This window comes from Gossypium hirsutum, chromosome A12, assembly GCF_007990345.1.
Source record: "Gossypium hirsutum isolate 1008001.06 chromosome A12, Gossypium_hirsutum_v2.1, whole genome shotgun sequence".
NCBI lineage: Eukaryota > Viridiplantae > Streptophyta > Magnoliopsida > Malvales > Malvaceae > Gossypium > Gossypium hirsutum.
The window spans coordinates 85,860,782-85,878,554 of NC_053435.1; positions in this window are offsets into that span (position 1 = coordinate 85,860,782).

Consider the following 17,773-nt stretch of genomic DNA (forward strand, 5'->3'; position numbering starts at 1 on the left):
TATTATCCTAACACAATTAAATTCCACAACAATCCACACAACAAGGTAACATAATGAATGACATCTATGAGTATGAGTGTAGGAACTCACCGACAAAATACTTGGAAGTTGATATTGCTCACACCTGTTTAGCTTTTCCTTTAGCGCTTGGGTCTTCTCCTTCTTGATTAGCTAAACATAGCAACCAATTAAAAATCCAAACAAAGATATTTAAATGTAAGGCAACCACAATTTATTAACATGCAGAGAAGTTTTAAAGATTAATTGTGACTTAAATCATCATAGTATAAAATTTATGAATTATACCAAAATCCATAAGTTTTTCCTTCCTTCTTCTTGAATTAAAATATACAGAATAGTTAGAAAGATTACCAGGTTACTAAATTCTCAACTACTCAAACTAATATGTTAATTCCTCCCCACATGCAGATTGCTCCTTACTCTCTTTTCTCCCATTCTTTTCTTGCTTACAGAACGATTCAAAGAAGAAGATGGAAGAAGATGGAAGAAGAAAAATGAACGCAAGAATTAAAGAAGAAAATAGAAGAAGAAAAATGAATGCTAGGATGAAAGGATTGTAACAACCCATTTTCAGTGAAATCGGAACAGTGGTTTCGGGACTACAAATCTGAGTTAGAAAGAAATTCTATTTTCATATTATTACATGAATTGCATTATGATAGAAATGACGTATGAAAATTTCATTAAGAAAATTTTACTGATTTCATGTTTAATTATGGAAAGGACCAAATTGCATAAAATGCAAAAGTTAAGTTCTAGTAGCTATAAGTATCAAATAGCTACGGAATTCAAAATTTAAGGTCCTTATATGGTAATTAGACAATTAAGAAATGTTAGTAGATATTTTTGATGATTCATCCATGGAAAATTAGAAAAAGAAAAGGACTAAATTGGAAATGGGAATAAATAAAAGAAGATAAATTAAATAAATGTTTAATTTCATCATTTTATATCATCTTTATCCCCAAATTCTATGTAAACCTTAGGAAACGAAAATAAAATCAAGCAAGCTTAATTGGGTAAGTAATCTTGTCCCGTTTTTAGTAATTTTTATATTTTTGAGATCGGAATAACCTAATCTAGCTATTTTGAGGATCAATTTGTAAAGTTATCAAAGTATTGAAATTTTTTCATGGATGAATATGCTGAAAATTTGAAATTTATGATAGAAAATGAAAGATTGTTAGTAGATAAACAACTTTTACAAAGAGAATTTTGATGAAATTATGATTCAGGGGCTAAATTGAAAAGTGGTAAAACCCATGGAAAAATTATAATTTTTGTGAAATTCATGGGTTGTTATTGTAAGATGTGAAATTTGGTTAGGCTTGAAATAATGATTAATTTGCATGAATTTCATTTTTTGAGCTTAGGGACGAAATCGTCATTTATGAAAAGTATAGGAGCAAAAATAATAATTTTGGCTAAGAAGTGAATTGAGTTCAATTGAGTATGAAATGGATTAAATTGATGTTAAATTCATTTATTTAGATCCGAAAAACTCAAATACAAGTTAGATTGAGGAAAAAAAAGTGCCTGATTAGTAGATTTTTGTATATGAACGAGTAACGAGGTAAATTCATGTAACTAAATCTTGTTTATTTATATGCTTAAATTGAATGTTGTATGTATGAATTGTGTAAGTGCTATTGATGTGAAGTTGAGTACATGGTCGATAAAGCTGGATAAATGTTAAGTCCCGTATGAATAATGAAATTAGATAGATACAATATTTTTTCGTATTGATTAAGGTCCTGCATATGTTGCAAATAGACTATAGCTCGGATGAGCAATCCTGTTATAAGCCCTCTCGAGCGTCCTGTTATATAGTTTCTGCGAGCATCCTAGTCGGTAGTGATCTTGCATGTGTTGCACACTACCGCAGCTCTTTGTGAGCGTCATGTTACATGATTTGATTGGTTGTGATCCAGCATGTATTACGGATACCGCAGCTCTTCATGAATGTCCTGATATAGGCTCTTATGAGCTTCCTGACATGGCTTACTTGAACTCCTTATTATGCTATCGAGCTCCCTGTTAATAACTCTTCGGAGTTACCTGTTAAGCTCAATGAGCTTCTTGTTCTAAACTCTTAGGAGTTTCCTGTTTAGCCCGGATAAGCATCCTGTTACATGGCTCATCTGAGCATCCTGATATATGGCTCGAGAGTGTGGTTCTTGGTTATGTGCCCTAATTGGGTACCCTTGGATATGAATTGACGGATTTTAGTTTTGTACACTTTAAATGTACTACATGAGCAAATCCATCGATATTTCAAATAAATTCAACAGGTAAAGTTCAGATATGGCTAAACTAAACTTGAAATAATGTGTCATGGAAATGTACATGTAATATGGAATAATGATACGGAATATATATATATGAAAATCATTAAATGATGAGTTCATCCATGTTCTTGGTATTATGTGAATTACTTGAATAACATGATTGATGAAGTTGTGTTTTAGGCTATTAGCCAAATTACTTGGATGCATTTTTGTGTGGTTATCTTAATGAAAATATATGGTAAGTTAAATCCCTATTATTCGAACTCACTAAGCACTTGAAATGCTTACTCAATTTTCTTTTCTCTGTTTTATAGTACTCAGAAGCACGTAAAGGTTGGAGAGCGGTCGAAGCATCATCACACTATCCTTCAGCTCGTTTTGGTATAAATAGGAAACTTACTTTAGTATAATGGCATGTAAAGGATAATGGTGACAAGTAAGGGTATGTAAATGTTTTGGTTGTAATTAGCCATTGGAATGGCTAGTGATAACATATTTAATATATTTTTACATGAAGTTATATCATGTTTGGTATGTGAGTATGCTTGGATTAGTAACTTAGATATAATCACACTTGGGTAAATATATTAGTTTGATGAATACTTGAAAATGTGAGCAACATGACATGTATAAAACTTGAATATTAGTTTAATTTATATGCCTTGAATTTGTTGTTGAATATATTGAAGTGTTGATGTAAGCGCAAGGTAAAAAGGGTGAGAAATGAGGCTTGGAAAATGGCCTTATTTTGTCCACACGGGCAGACACACGGGCGTATGTCTCAACCATGTGTGACACACGGTCATGTGCACGGGTGTGTGGTTTGGTTGTGTGTCCCTTGCATCTTAAAAATTGAGAAACAGAATGCTCAAAATTGAGCACATGGGCAGAGATATGGGCGTGTGTCCTAGCTGTATGAGACACACGGCCCAGTACATGGGCGTGTGTCCTGGCCGTGTAACCCTTGCACCTAATTTTTGAAAATTAAATTGTCCACACGGTTTACCACATGGACGTGTGACTGGCCGTATGACCCAAGTCAAAGAGTTACATGGGTAAGGACACGGGCTGGAACATGATCGTATACCTCACATCAAATACTTACACGGCCTGGGACATGGGCGTGTCATTGGCCGTGTGAGCTACACGACTTGGTCACACGAGCGTGTGTCCCTTGTACCTAAGAAAAATTTTGAGATTTCACGAAAAATTTTATGTGATCCCGGTTTAGTCCTGACTCGATGCTAATATGTATTTTGGGCCTCGAGAACCCATATAAGGGACATTATGATTGATTGTGATTGATTTTTGGAAATGAATAGTAAATGACATAAATTAATTGTAATTGAACTGTAAACTTTGGTAACGCTCCGTAACCCTGTTCCGGCGACGGAAATGGGTTAGGGGTGTTACAAGGATCCCTAAAGAGAATGTCAGTTCTCCCTTATATAACTCTCCCATTTATAATTACTAAAGACAATCCAGTCACCATAACATTTAATTTTTATAATCATAATGTTTCCCACTCAGTAATGTTTAGTTCTAATGCAACAAAACTAAAATTTAAATTAAACTCCAAATCAGTCCACAAGACCTACATAATCACACTAGAGCTCGACTAAGCTAAAATTTTTCTAATAAGATACCAAGGATTTTTGTTGGATTAGATCCTAAAATTTATTTGTTTAACCCGTAACTTCATTTCAAAAGTGACCCCACACAACTTTTAATATTTTTGGGTGTGACATTATCTATAAGCTAACTACTTATTGCAATTCATTCAAATCATGAACATTCATACCAATTTCAATCAAGGTCATCAACATTATAGCAAATCACACCATTTCAATTCAAATTTAAATCCATTTACAATTCATATTCACTTAACCAAGATCCTACATTAACCCTTTTAAATTAAAATACATATATACATAGTTAGGTACCAAATTTGACTCAACCTAGGTACATGCCAAACTTAAAAAAAATATATAAATTGTACAAACTTTGCTGAGTCAGGGATCCATTGTTGGACGCTAAATCAACCGTTTGAATTGTTGGGAATTTACTATACCTACGCACGAAGAAAACAAATCGTGTGCTGAGCAAATACAATCAATGGTATTTCCATGATTCAAGACAATATAAATAAATTAAACATATGCATACATTCATATCAAATTCAACCCGAAATCAAATCTCATGTCATAAAACTTTCATTTCCAAATAACCATAAATATATATAACCAAATTTATAACCAATTCATTTAAGCATATATACATAAGTTTGCTATCTCTAGTTCCAATTCTTGTATACAATTTAGTTCCTTTCCACTTGCCATCTCTAGTTCAATTCATACTTATTTATTTTTTCACTCTTATCATGTATACAATATGTTACAATTAATACCATATCTGAGTCATTTCGGAGCCTTTTTGGCTTATTGTTACAAGATCGACCCTTATGGCTCATTTTAGTTCATTTTGTATATTGTCACATATTCAATATAATGTCATTTACTCATTTTCATATCATTTATCGAGTCTTGTCTTTATAACCCTATTAACCAGACATAGACTCGGAACGGATGCGTGGATCTATCACCACGGGTTGCTCGAAAATAATGACACTATACATGTGCATAATACCACCTTAGATTGCACAAAAATGATGACTTTCTCAATCTGATTATACTGTCACCTTGGGTTACCCGAAAATGATGACTCACTGTGTACAATCTACCAATCGGGTTTCCCAACAACAATGGTTTTCAATAAATAATTTGACCCTATGGCATATCAACTATATTCGACACGGTTCGAATAGCTAAAAGGGTAACCAAATTTTTGATTCATAAAAACATCGTTCAAATAATCCATCAATTCACCAATTCATCGTGTATACAATATAAATCAACTCAATTTCATACCAATTATCACATATCAATCAATTCATACAACTTTCTATTCTATTCAATTTAGTCATTGTCTCGATATTCAATCTAAACCGTAGCAATTTGATTCAATAATCCAATGATGAACCATCTTGATAATATATGATGTAGAATAACATAAATATGCAGTGATTAAATGGGTACTGAGTCATAAAAATACAAACCGAAATTTTGAGCTATTTGTCATCGACTTTCGATTTTTCTTTCCCTCTCAACGGTTTTGTATCAACGTTAGCTAAATAAAATCATAAAACATATAGCATTATCAAATTACATTCAAATTAGAACCAATCACAAAATCAAGTATATTTTACAATTTAATCCCTAAACTAGAGACAAACATAACTTTTAATCCAAAGCTTCAGATTGAAATCTGATTTCACAATTACTTAGTAAGGACCTCCTATTTCTTATTCTTACTGAAATTTCATGTCAATTATACAATTTTTAAACTTATTCCCTAAGGTAGAAAACTACCAATTAAGCATTATAACTTAGTCTTTTTCTTAAACTAAGCTTAATTTCTATTAATTTAACACCTAAAACTTTCAATTCTCAACAATGACATATCATCAAAACTTCACTAATTGATCAAATTGATCCTTAGGTTATCTTAATCAAGCTTCCAAGATAAAAAAATCTATACAAATCAAATAAAAATGGCTAGGGACTTGTAATTGAAGCTAAAAGCTTCCACCCCTTAACAATGGCGTCAATGCTTTTTCTTTTCTTTTAATTCGGTTGGGAAAAATGAGTTTTCTCTCTCTCCCCCACAAAAATTTCACTTATATAGTGAAATTAATTTGTTTGTTTAGTTAATTAACCTTAATTTAGTTAAATAATACTTAATTAATTAAGTTAATAACCATATGATAATAACCATGTGATAATACTGTCCACTAACGCTTACTTGGGCATGGTCTAATTTTTGTTTTGGACCTTTGGTTAAGTACAATTTAAGTCCCTAATACATTTCCTAAATAAAAATCTATAATGATTAAACTTTACAATTTAGTCCTTAGGCCCTGATTAACCACAATTTTAGTCAAATTGACCATCCAAAATTTAATTCACTTATATAATAATTTTGTAAATATTATTTATTTAATATTTACGGACTCGGTTTATGGAATGGGGTCTCAAAATTGAAATTTTTGATACAAATGGAAACCGTGTCGTTACATTGAAGCCTTGAATGTCTTAAATTAAAGAGTTCGCGAGCTCCTATGATGCTTGTGTTTGGCACTATTCTCTTACATAATATCATACCCCATGATATAGTGTAAAAAAACCTTTTATATTTGCATAATTAGTATTGACCTTTTAATATTTGGGTTCATAGTCCAAATAGTCTCTAACTTTAATTATAAAAACTTATATAAACTTAATTTTGAGAAAACTTATTCTAAGTTATATCTTTTTTTTATAATACGTAAATTAAGTACAAAATAATATAAAAATTTTAATATATAACTGATTTGTCGTAATTTGACACATCAAATTAGACTTTCCATTACACTTGAAGAGCTTATTCTCAAGCAATTTAATTGTCTTTTTATATGTTTTTACCAATTTTTAGTTTCAAACCTTAATAAATGTTTTTGCTTAGTTTTGTCCCTTTTGAGACCTAAATTGGCCAAACGGTGCCATGCGGAACTTAACGATGTGATTGAGTTTGTGTAGGGAGACGATAATGGCCCAACCTTGAGGAAAACATCATTCAGAGTGAGTGTCACGACACTGATGCCAGGGAAGTTGCAACACCCAAAATTTTCAACTTAAGGATACAAAAATTCAACGAAAAATCAACATTGAAGCTTATTGTCATGGGAGTCGCGATACTGAGGGATAGATGTTGCGACACCAAGCCTTCAAAGTTGTGATACCCCTGAAGGTGTTGAAGTGAAGAAATTGAGGTCAAATCCAGTGATGTCGTGACACCTACTCCTCGGTGTTGCGACACCGAGACCCCCAAGATACATAAGTTCGCCGCTGTTTTGGGTGTTGCAACACTGGAGCATGGGTGTCGTAACACCGTTGCCTGACGGGTGAAAAACCACATGAGCAATTTTGTGTCCAAACAAGTTTAAGTCTTTTTTTTTCATTTAAGGGCATAATGGTCAATGTTGGATTAAATGTTAGTAGACTATAAATACTATTCTATAAGCTTTGCAGACATATATTTTTGGCTGAACATTTTGTTATTTACTTTTCATATTTCTTAGTTTAGGTTTTCATTTTTTTTCTTCTCTTCTTTTCTATCTTTTGTTTTTGTTATAGTATAATAGTATTGATTCATAGCTTCGGTGCACACACGTTGGGGCACGGTCAATAACATTTATAAATAAAGTTTTATAAATTTTCCAATAACTTTTGTAACAGTTCTTATAAATAATATATTTCTTTATCATTTTATAAATAATTTATGTACATACTTCTTTGCCATAAATTTTTATTAATAAAGATGTTATACCACTTTTATAAAATATACATTAATTTTTATAATAAATCTTTTGTCCATAATTTTTGCAATTTTTAGGATTTAAATAATATAACTTTTTGTAATAACTTTATAAAATAAAAAAAATTATAATGTAACTTTTTTAGGATTTATAATATAAGAAATTTTTTGCCATAACTATCCCAATTTATGATATAATTTTCATAACTTGTATAACAAACAATTTTAAAAAAATAGTTTTAGGTGTAATTACATTCGTAATTACCCAAATTCTCACACTTTCCTTAAAAATTGAAAAGTGTAATTGAGTTCTCCGAATTACATTCAATTCAATGAGACCTACTAATTACAATGATAATTCAATGAGACATACTAATTACAATGATTATTGATTTAGTGTAATTACAATGAGACCTACCTAATAATTAGATTTAGTGTAACAAAATTACACTAAATCTAATTATTAGGTAAAGTTTATCTAAATATAATTAAATTACATGTGGTGAAGTTTATTGATTGATTGATAAAAGATAGGGGCTTTTTAAAAACTAAACTCAAGGTAAAAGTATTACGAAGGCTTATGTATTAAAAGTTGAATTACATTTTGTCCTCTTCATTTAAAAAAATTAATAAATTAGTTCTTACATATTAAATTAAATAACAAATTGATTATTTCGTTAATAATTTTATCTATTTTTACTATTAAAAACTAATACATTTACATTAGCATGAGGTACACGTGACATACTGCATATCATTGTATAATTATTACGTCAATCACATAAAAATTTAATAGTACAAATAAATAAAAAATTTTCTAATAATAGAAAAACTTTTATGATAATTTTACCCAAAAACACTATCAATGTCTATCAACAATTTGATTTGACACTGAACCTAATTCTAAAATTTCATTTATATTACAAAAGAAACACCTACCAACTCCCTGGAGGTCTATCTTTCCGCATCTTTTACAAAATTTGTCTTAAAATGGAAGTTAAAATGTGATATTAGTTATTATATTTATCTAGAATGTAAATCTTAAAAAGTTAAAGATCGAATAATTTTATTTTTTTTTATTTAAAATTTTTAATCCAACCATTATTATTATTTGCCAATTATATATAACATTGCATGAGTGCATTCTAATCAACATGTTAATAAATTTTGATGAAAATTATTAATAATATTAATGATAAATTAAAAATTAAATAAAAAAGATTAAGTGAATTTTTTAGATATAAAAACTAAATTTCCTATTTTTAAATTAAAAATAAATATTAAATGATATCCAAATAATTAATAAATTCCAGAAAAATTATTTGATGATGCAAAACATTAAATGAGAAGATATTATTATGATCAATACGACATCAAATAATGAGGAGTGGCATTAGTTAAACAGAATCTGGTAGTTTTTTATTTTTTATTATTCCATCAACGATATTTCAATTTTATTTAATTTTGATTTGGTTGTTGATTTTTTTATTTTTATTTATTGAAACAATCAACACTTTTTTTTATTAACCACGGTTTTCTAGTTTTCTTGCATAAATAGTGTTTGACTTTGACTTTTTTATTTAATTACTTTTTATGACCGTGACATTACAATTAAATATTATTTGAGTCTATTTATTTATTTCTTTATTTGAATATAATTTTATTCGAATTAAAGTGGATAAATTAGTAGTATTTGTTTGTTTACTAATGTATTAAAAAACATCTCATGAAAATTAGTTGATGAAATAGAGTTTATTTAATCTGCTTAAATTAATTCAATTTGTAAAATATATGAAAAAGTATATTTATTTGAAACCTTAGCAGCCGAGTAAATTACTTGAGGATTAAATTGTAGTTTGGAGCATATTGCCTATGCCTACCATGCAAAGTGGAACCCCTCAAAGTCAAGGCCCTCTCGGATGGACCGGTGGCGAGGATGGTCGGTTATGCTGTTGGAAGGGTGATGATTCACCGGGCATCAATCGGTCCTGGATCTCAAGTACAAGTACATTAGCCATGAAGTTACACGAAATCGAAAAAACAGTAGGCGTTTTACCAATTTGAATTTTATTTTGGTATTGTATTGAAACAAGGTATTTTGATTGACTTGCACCTTGATTGAAAAAGTGAGTGACTTAGTCTGAAAGAAAAAAATTTGGGAACTATTCATGCAGGCATTGGGTAGTTACCTTTATGCTAATTATTATTCAGCTGATATGTTTGATCTCAAATTTGTTTCGTTTTAGGCCAGAAGAAGAGGAATAGAGTGGTTATATCCGAGGCACATCCTGAGTCGGAATACAACTCTGCTCGTGATGTTATTGAGAGTGTTAGAATATTTTTAAAATATGTATATTGTTTTAATAGTTGCAAATTGAAAGTTATAAGTTATCAAAAGTTATGTAAGTTAATTAATAACAAATATTCATAATAATTCAAGTAGGTATCTATTGAATAATTATGTTTCTTCCTAAATATATGACTATCCATTTGGGTAGTTATATCCCTATGAAGAGACATTTGACCTCCTATAAATAGAAGTAAAATTTCATTTGCATGACAACCCAAGAACATAGAAAAGAGTTTCTTTTTGATCTCCCACCATCTTTTATATTATTAGATTGTTCTATAAAGAATTACTGTAGAAATTAGTTATAGAAATTGATATCCTTGCTATGCTCCTCTTAGTGCTCAGTGAACTGTTTCCATTAGTGCAAAACATATACAGTCATTGGACTTCATTGTATCCTCGAGGTTCATTTGAAAGTAACTCTTTTGCACACCATAATACAAGTGGGGCAAATAAACTTTAAAGAAAGTGACATTGATACACGCCTTGGAGCCTTGTCATGTTTCCTTGTTTTCTATTCGAGTTGTTGTTTGTGTTTCGTGTTAGATTTGTAAAATAAATCTGAAATAAAACTTAATAAACCAGGATTTATCATGTCAAATCATCAAGAATAAATCATGAACAAATTAAGAACAAAACTAGATGTGGAAGCATACTTGAATCCATGAATTTCTTAAATTTTTACCTGATCTTAGGGATTTGATCTTCCAAATTAGCACACAAGAAATTTAGAGAATATCTACTTTCTCTTTCCTAATGATGGAATATTAGAAAAGATATATTTTGTTTAATTTAGGACCATAACCCTAATATTTATAACCTTGGCATATTAGTTCTAATCAAATTCTAATTAGCCCATCATTAATCAGAATTTGATTAGAATTCAATTACTAGAGTATCTACACATATTTGACCCATACTTTATTTAATAATTAAAGCCCAATAAAATTTTAACCAAATTAGATCACTTTTAATTTGGGCTAACCTATCATGATAGTAAACAATAACATGTAATTACCCTTATTATATATGTGATGTCCATATTTTCCAACAATCTCCCACTTGGACCACATATATATACTAATTACTCTATAATTACATGTCATTATATAATCTTATGAGCTCAAAATTTTACTATTATATCCAAAAGGTATTCCAATCAATCTCATCCATTAATTATGTTAACATAGAACTAAGGCGACTTTCGTTACATATATCGTAACTAAATCTATCCATGATCACGTATATTAACACAACCAAATGACATAGATCAAGTATGGATGTGCAGCATGGAAATTACATGCAATATGATCTAAACATGTCTATTTCCAACTGGTCTTCTTTAAACTTAAGTGAGGTCAGTACCAAAATAATAAACATAATGAATAAACTGAATACTTTATTTCTGATCAGAAAATAACCAAATACATAAATTTCTGAAAACAAACATAAAACAAATAAAATATAAACTCTCACTAAATCATGATATCCTCAAACAATGTAACACCCATATGAGCAGTGTGCTCATGAAAGACCTTGGGTGGTAAACTTTTTGTGAGCAGATCCACTATCATGAAAGTTTGTCCCAATGTGCTCTATGGATATTTGACCATTTTGCACTCTTTCTTTTACAACTAGGAACTTTATGCAAATATGTTTTGTCTTAGATGAACTCCTGTTGTAATTGGAATACAGCACTGCTGATTTATTGTCACAAAATAATTTGAGTAGTCTATCTACATTCTCTAAAATGCGCAGCCCTGTGACAAAGTTCCGTAACCATATTCTATGGTTTGATACCTCATAGCATGCTACAAACTCTGCTACCATAGTGGACGAAGCTACAAATGTATGTTTGACACTTTTCAAAGATATAGCTCCTCCAGCTAATAGGTAAATATAGCCTGATGTAGATTTCCTACTATCTTGGTATCCAGCTAAATCAAAATCAGAATACCTTATGACCTCCAAAAGATCTGATCTCTTATAAGGAAGCATGTAATCTTTTGTTCTTTGAAGATATCTCATAACCCTTTTGGCTGCTATCCAATGGTCTATACCACGGTTACTTAAATATCTGCCTAACATCCAAACAATATACGTAATACCCGGATACGTATAAACTTGAGCATACATTAAACTCCCAATAACTGATGCATAGGAAATCTTTTACATTTTCTGAATTTCAAGGTTACTTTTAGGGCATTGAGTAAGACCAAATTTGTCTCCTTTAGTGACAGGGGTGTCACCTTATCTACAACTTTGCATGCCAAACCTTTTAAGTGATTTATCAATATAGCTCTTTTGTGATAATCCAAGAATACCTTGAGATTGATCTCGATGTATCTGAATTCCTAAAACAAAAGAGGCGTCCCCAAGATCTTTCATCTCAAAATGCTTAGATAAAAATCTCTTAGTTTTGTGCAATAAGTCTATATCATTAGCGGCAAGCAAAATGTCATTAACATCTAGAACCAGAAATATGTACTTACTCCCATTGAATTTGTGATACACACAATCATAAACAATTATTCATCTCAAAATCGAATGAAACAATTATTTGATGAAACTTGTGGTACAATTGACGGGAATCTTGTTTGAGTCCATAGATGAATTTTGTCAATTTGCAAACCATATTCTTCTTTCGACTTAAAATTTTCTGGTTGCACCAAATAAATTATTTCTTCAATATCTCAATTAAGAAACGCAGTTTTAACATCCATCTGATGTAACTCAAGATCAAAATGAACAACAAGTGTCATGATTATCCTGAAGGAGTCTTTCGATAAAATTGGAGATAAAGTCTCTGTAAAATCAATACCTTCTTTTCGAGTATATCCTTTAGCTACTAGACGCGCCTTATACCTTTCCATATTACCATTTGCATCCCTCTTGATTTTAAATATCCATTTACAACCAATTGGTTTTGCATCTCTGGGTAATGGGACAGGTTTCCAAACTTTATTGTCTTGCATAGATTTGTACTCATCTTTCATGACATTAATCCATTTTTGAGAATTATAACTTTTCATGGCTTAATGAAAGTTGATTGGATCATCTTCCATTATTCCATTATCATCCTCATGTTCTTGGAAAAATATAATATAATTATCTGGAATAGCATTTCTCCTTTCTCTCGTGGACCTCCTTAATGGCACTTGTTCTTGAGGTTGTTGAGTTTGTTCTTTTGGAACAATTACCTCATTTTAAATTAAGAGTTGTTCAACATTTTCTTATAGAGGTTCTAGATTCAATTCTTGATCAATGATAGGTATAAAAACCTAAACATCATCAAAAGTGATAGTAGGAATTGAGTTAGAATCCAATTCTTCCTCAAAAGCAATGTCTCTAACCTTATTTCTCCCCCAAACTCAACATCCTAAAAAAATGTTGCAGTTCCCGTCTCAAAAATATTCCTTATTATGGGATCATAAAATTTATAGCCCCTAGATCACTCAGAATAACCAATAAAGTAGCTGCTTACTATTTTGGAGTCCAATTTCTTTTCATGTGGCCTATAAGGCCTTGCCTTATCTAGACATTCCCAAATGTGAAAGTGTTTTAGACTAGGCTTTTGACTTATCCAAAGCTCATAAGGTGTTTTTGCAACTCCTTTATTGGGTACTCTATTCAGAATGTAAGCTACTGTCTTTAATGCTTCTCCCTAGAGAGACTCAGGTAAGGTAAAATGAGCAATCATGCTCCTTTCCATATCCTTAAGAGTTTTGTTTCGTCTTTTAGCTACACTATTCATACTAGGTGATCCTGGCATGGTGTTATGTGGGACAATACCGCATTCCTCTAGGAATTTCACAAATGGTCCTGGACATTGTTCACTTAAGCCATCATATCTACCGTAGTACTCACCAGCACGATTAGATCTGACGTTTTTAATCCTTTTGTTGAGTTGATTCTCAACTTCAGCTTTATAAGCTTTGAACATGTCCAAACACTGGGATTTCTTATGAATGAGATATAGGTACCCATAATGTGAGTAATCGTCTATGAATGTTATGAAATATTGTTGACCATTCCATGATGCCATAGGGAATGACCCACAAATATCTGTATGAATTAATTCTAAGACATCTAAAGATCTGTTGTCACCCAATATCTTGGTTTCGGTTTGTTTTCCCTTAATGCAATCAACACAGATATCAAAGTATGTGAAGTCAAGGGACTCTAAATTACCATCAGATACAAGGCGTTCAACTCTAACTTTTGAGATATGACCTAAGCACCTATGCCATAATAATGTTGAATTTTTCTTATTTAATTTGCTTTTAATACCACGTGGTTCCACATGCAAGGTTTCATTATAGGATGCAACTGTTTCTAGCAAATAAAGGTTGTTATAAGTATTTAAATAACCAGTTCCAATAACATTTGAATTTAAAGACAAATTAAATTGATTGTTTCTGAATGAACAATAATATCCAAATTTGTCCAAAGAAGAAACAAAAACTAAATTCCATCTAAATGACGATACAATAAAAATGTCTTTTAAACCAAAATAAAAACCAGTTTCTAATAACAACCTAAAATGCCCAATCGCTCCCACTTCTACCAATTTTCCATCACCCACAAAGATGTGTCTTTCACCATCACTTGGCTTTCGATAACTCAGACAACCCTGCATAGAAACACTTATGTGAGTAGTAGCACCAGAATCTATCCACCAAGTGTTTCTAAGTACTGAAGATAAATTAATCTCAGAACAGACCAAATTAAGAATTATACCTTTCTTTGCACGCCAAGCATGATATTTGGTACAATATTTCTTTATGTGTCTAGACTTGTTACAAAAGAAACAACTCTCTGTAGCTTATTGTTGTTTCTTTTGAGCTGGACCCTTAGCAGCTTCATTTTGATATTTTCTTTTCTTGCCCTTGTTTTTAGGGGCATTGGCCAAATGGGCACTTTCAGACTTATCACGCTTCAATCGTTCTTCCTCTTGCACACATTGAGAAATGAGCTCATTTAGGGTCCATTTCTCCTTTTGACAGTTATAACTAATTTTAAATGGATTAAACTGTGCAGGAGGCGATACCAAATCATAAGAGCAAGCAATTCCTCAGAAAGCTCGATCTTAAGTGCCTTAAGTCTTGAAGCAATATGAAACATCTCCATAATGTACTCCTTTACGTTTCATTGACCTTTATACTTCATAGGGATCAAAGAAGTCAAAAGTGATGTCATCTCAACCTTATCGTTTTTAGCAAAACATTTTTCAATTTCATCAAGAAAACCCTTGGCCTGAGTAATCTCTTCAAATTCTGTGCCCTTAAAGGCTTCTGGAATGTTGTGTTTCATGATCATTAGACTCATGTATTTTGAACGATCCCACCTCTCAAAATCCTTCTTAACAGGGGTGCTTTCTGCAGTGAGAGGTGCAGGTTGTTCTTCCCTTTGTGCAAGGTCTATGCCCATACAGCCAAGCACTATAAGTAAGTGCCTTTTCTATTCCTAAAAATTAGTCCCATTAAGCATGGGTATAGAATTTATATTAGTAGATATTGTGGTAGCAAAAGATGAATTAACTGAATACAGAACAAAAACAAGCTTAAATTAATATTCATAAGTAAACAATAAATTCAAGATAATGACTAATCCCATCTCAAGATACCAAATACAACATTAATATCACGTCTTTGGATAGTAATATTAATAGTAAGCAGTACTCTTGTTGTAGCAATCAAACATTGACAATAAATTATGTCAAACAATGAATTAATCTTTGGACTAACTTATTTCTCACATAAAATACCTTATAATTGTCACACATTTATCACCACAGATGTCGTTGAAATTCTAGCAAATATTAACTTACTTTTGGGTCAATTAATAAACGCATGAATCACAAAAACATATAATCATCTTAATATTTCAAATAAACTAATCTACATAAAATGGTCAATTTTGGGGAATTTTGTTTCAACTAATTTATTTAAAATATTATATATCCTTAATTAAAAGCCAAAATCTGAATATATTTATTTCAAAATATTTATCTTAATTTCATCTTTCAATCAAATTAAAAGATAATTATATATATATTTAAATAAATTTCCAAAACAACATGCATTTATTATATATGTATATAATCAAAATATATATATGAATTAAGTTGTTTTTAATCCATCGAAAAAAATAAAAGAAAAGGAAAACCTTAATTTTTTCTTTTATAAATTCAAAAAAAAATATTTTAATATAAGCCTTCAAAGATCAATATATATCCGAAATATAAAACCCATAAAATTTTATGAATCAATCGTTTAAAGAAGAAACTTTAATCAATTCCCAATGATTCCAACATTTCGTTCGTGTGTTTGAGATTTTTCTCACCGAAGTTTTTGCACTAACAATTTTAAGGTTTTATTTTTGCAATTTATGAGAAATTATAGAAGGCTTGTCAATTCACCACACATTCACATGCCACTACAAGCATGGTACTATGTGGATGAATATTAACAAATGTGATTGCATGAAGGTCAATGATCTTGTCAAATTTTGATTTAGAAAAAAATATTTCTTATAAGAAAAGGTATGTCAAATTTATTATTTTACTCTTATTATATAATTAGATATAACAGCCTGCCCAGCGAAATCTCTGTATCTGGTTACTATTTGATATGTTTTTGGTAAAATAAGGATAGATGTGAGTAAGTAACATGTTTTGACTAAGTATGTAATACCCCCTAACCCCAAACCGTCGCCGGAACGAGGTTATGAGGCATTACCGGACATATTAGACAACTTACGAATAATTTACAATTAATATAACTTTCATAGTATAATATAATAATTAAGTCCTTATATTGGACTCTCAAAGTTCAAACACGTATTAAAAGTAGAACGGGACTTGTTCGAGTATTCCGGGAAATTTTTTTTTTATAAAAATTTCGGCAACATTTCTGCTTTTTTTTACCTAAAACCCCCTGCAAATTCAAACCAAAACAACCAACACCAATGTTTCACATTCATATAACTAATATTTATATCATTAACATAATTTTTAAATTAATAATTATCATAGCATCATTCTAAATTGATTAAAAACTTCATTCATTTAACCATCTAAATCTTATAATTCATCATTCACCACCCAAAGTAATATATATATTCAAGTGACTAAACAACACCTATGTACATGCCACCTTTACCCAAAAGAAAAATATACATCACCAAATTTGTGTTGGAGCCGGGATTATTCTGGATGCTGAGCCGGGACACTTGACTTCTACTAACCCGCGCACGGAAACAACTGTACGCTGAGTATGGATATACTCAGTGGTATTACAATAATTCAAAATATATCATCAATAATAAAAATATAAATATTAAAATACATAACAATTAATTTCTTAAATACTAATTCATACTTTATTTTTATTTTTATTTTCATCATTTCATAATAACAATTCAATTTAATTATTCGTCAATCAATGTATTTTTCACAAACTTGAATTTAAACCACTTGTGAACATTTAGCTCATACTTTTCTCTTTCTATCACAATTCCAATTTCTATTCATAATTCAATTTTTTTTATTTCAATGCCTTAAATTCACATTTCAATTTTTCACCCTATTAACGTAACTCGGACTTTGGCGGATACACGGATCCAACCAAACACACCAATATGGCACCCAGTGCCTCATCGGATAGTTCGAAGTAATAGTTGACACCCAGTGTCTCATCGG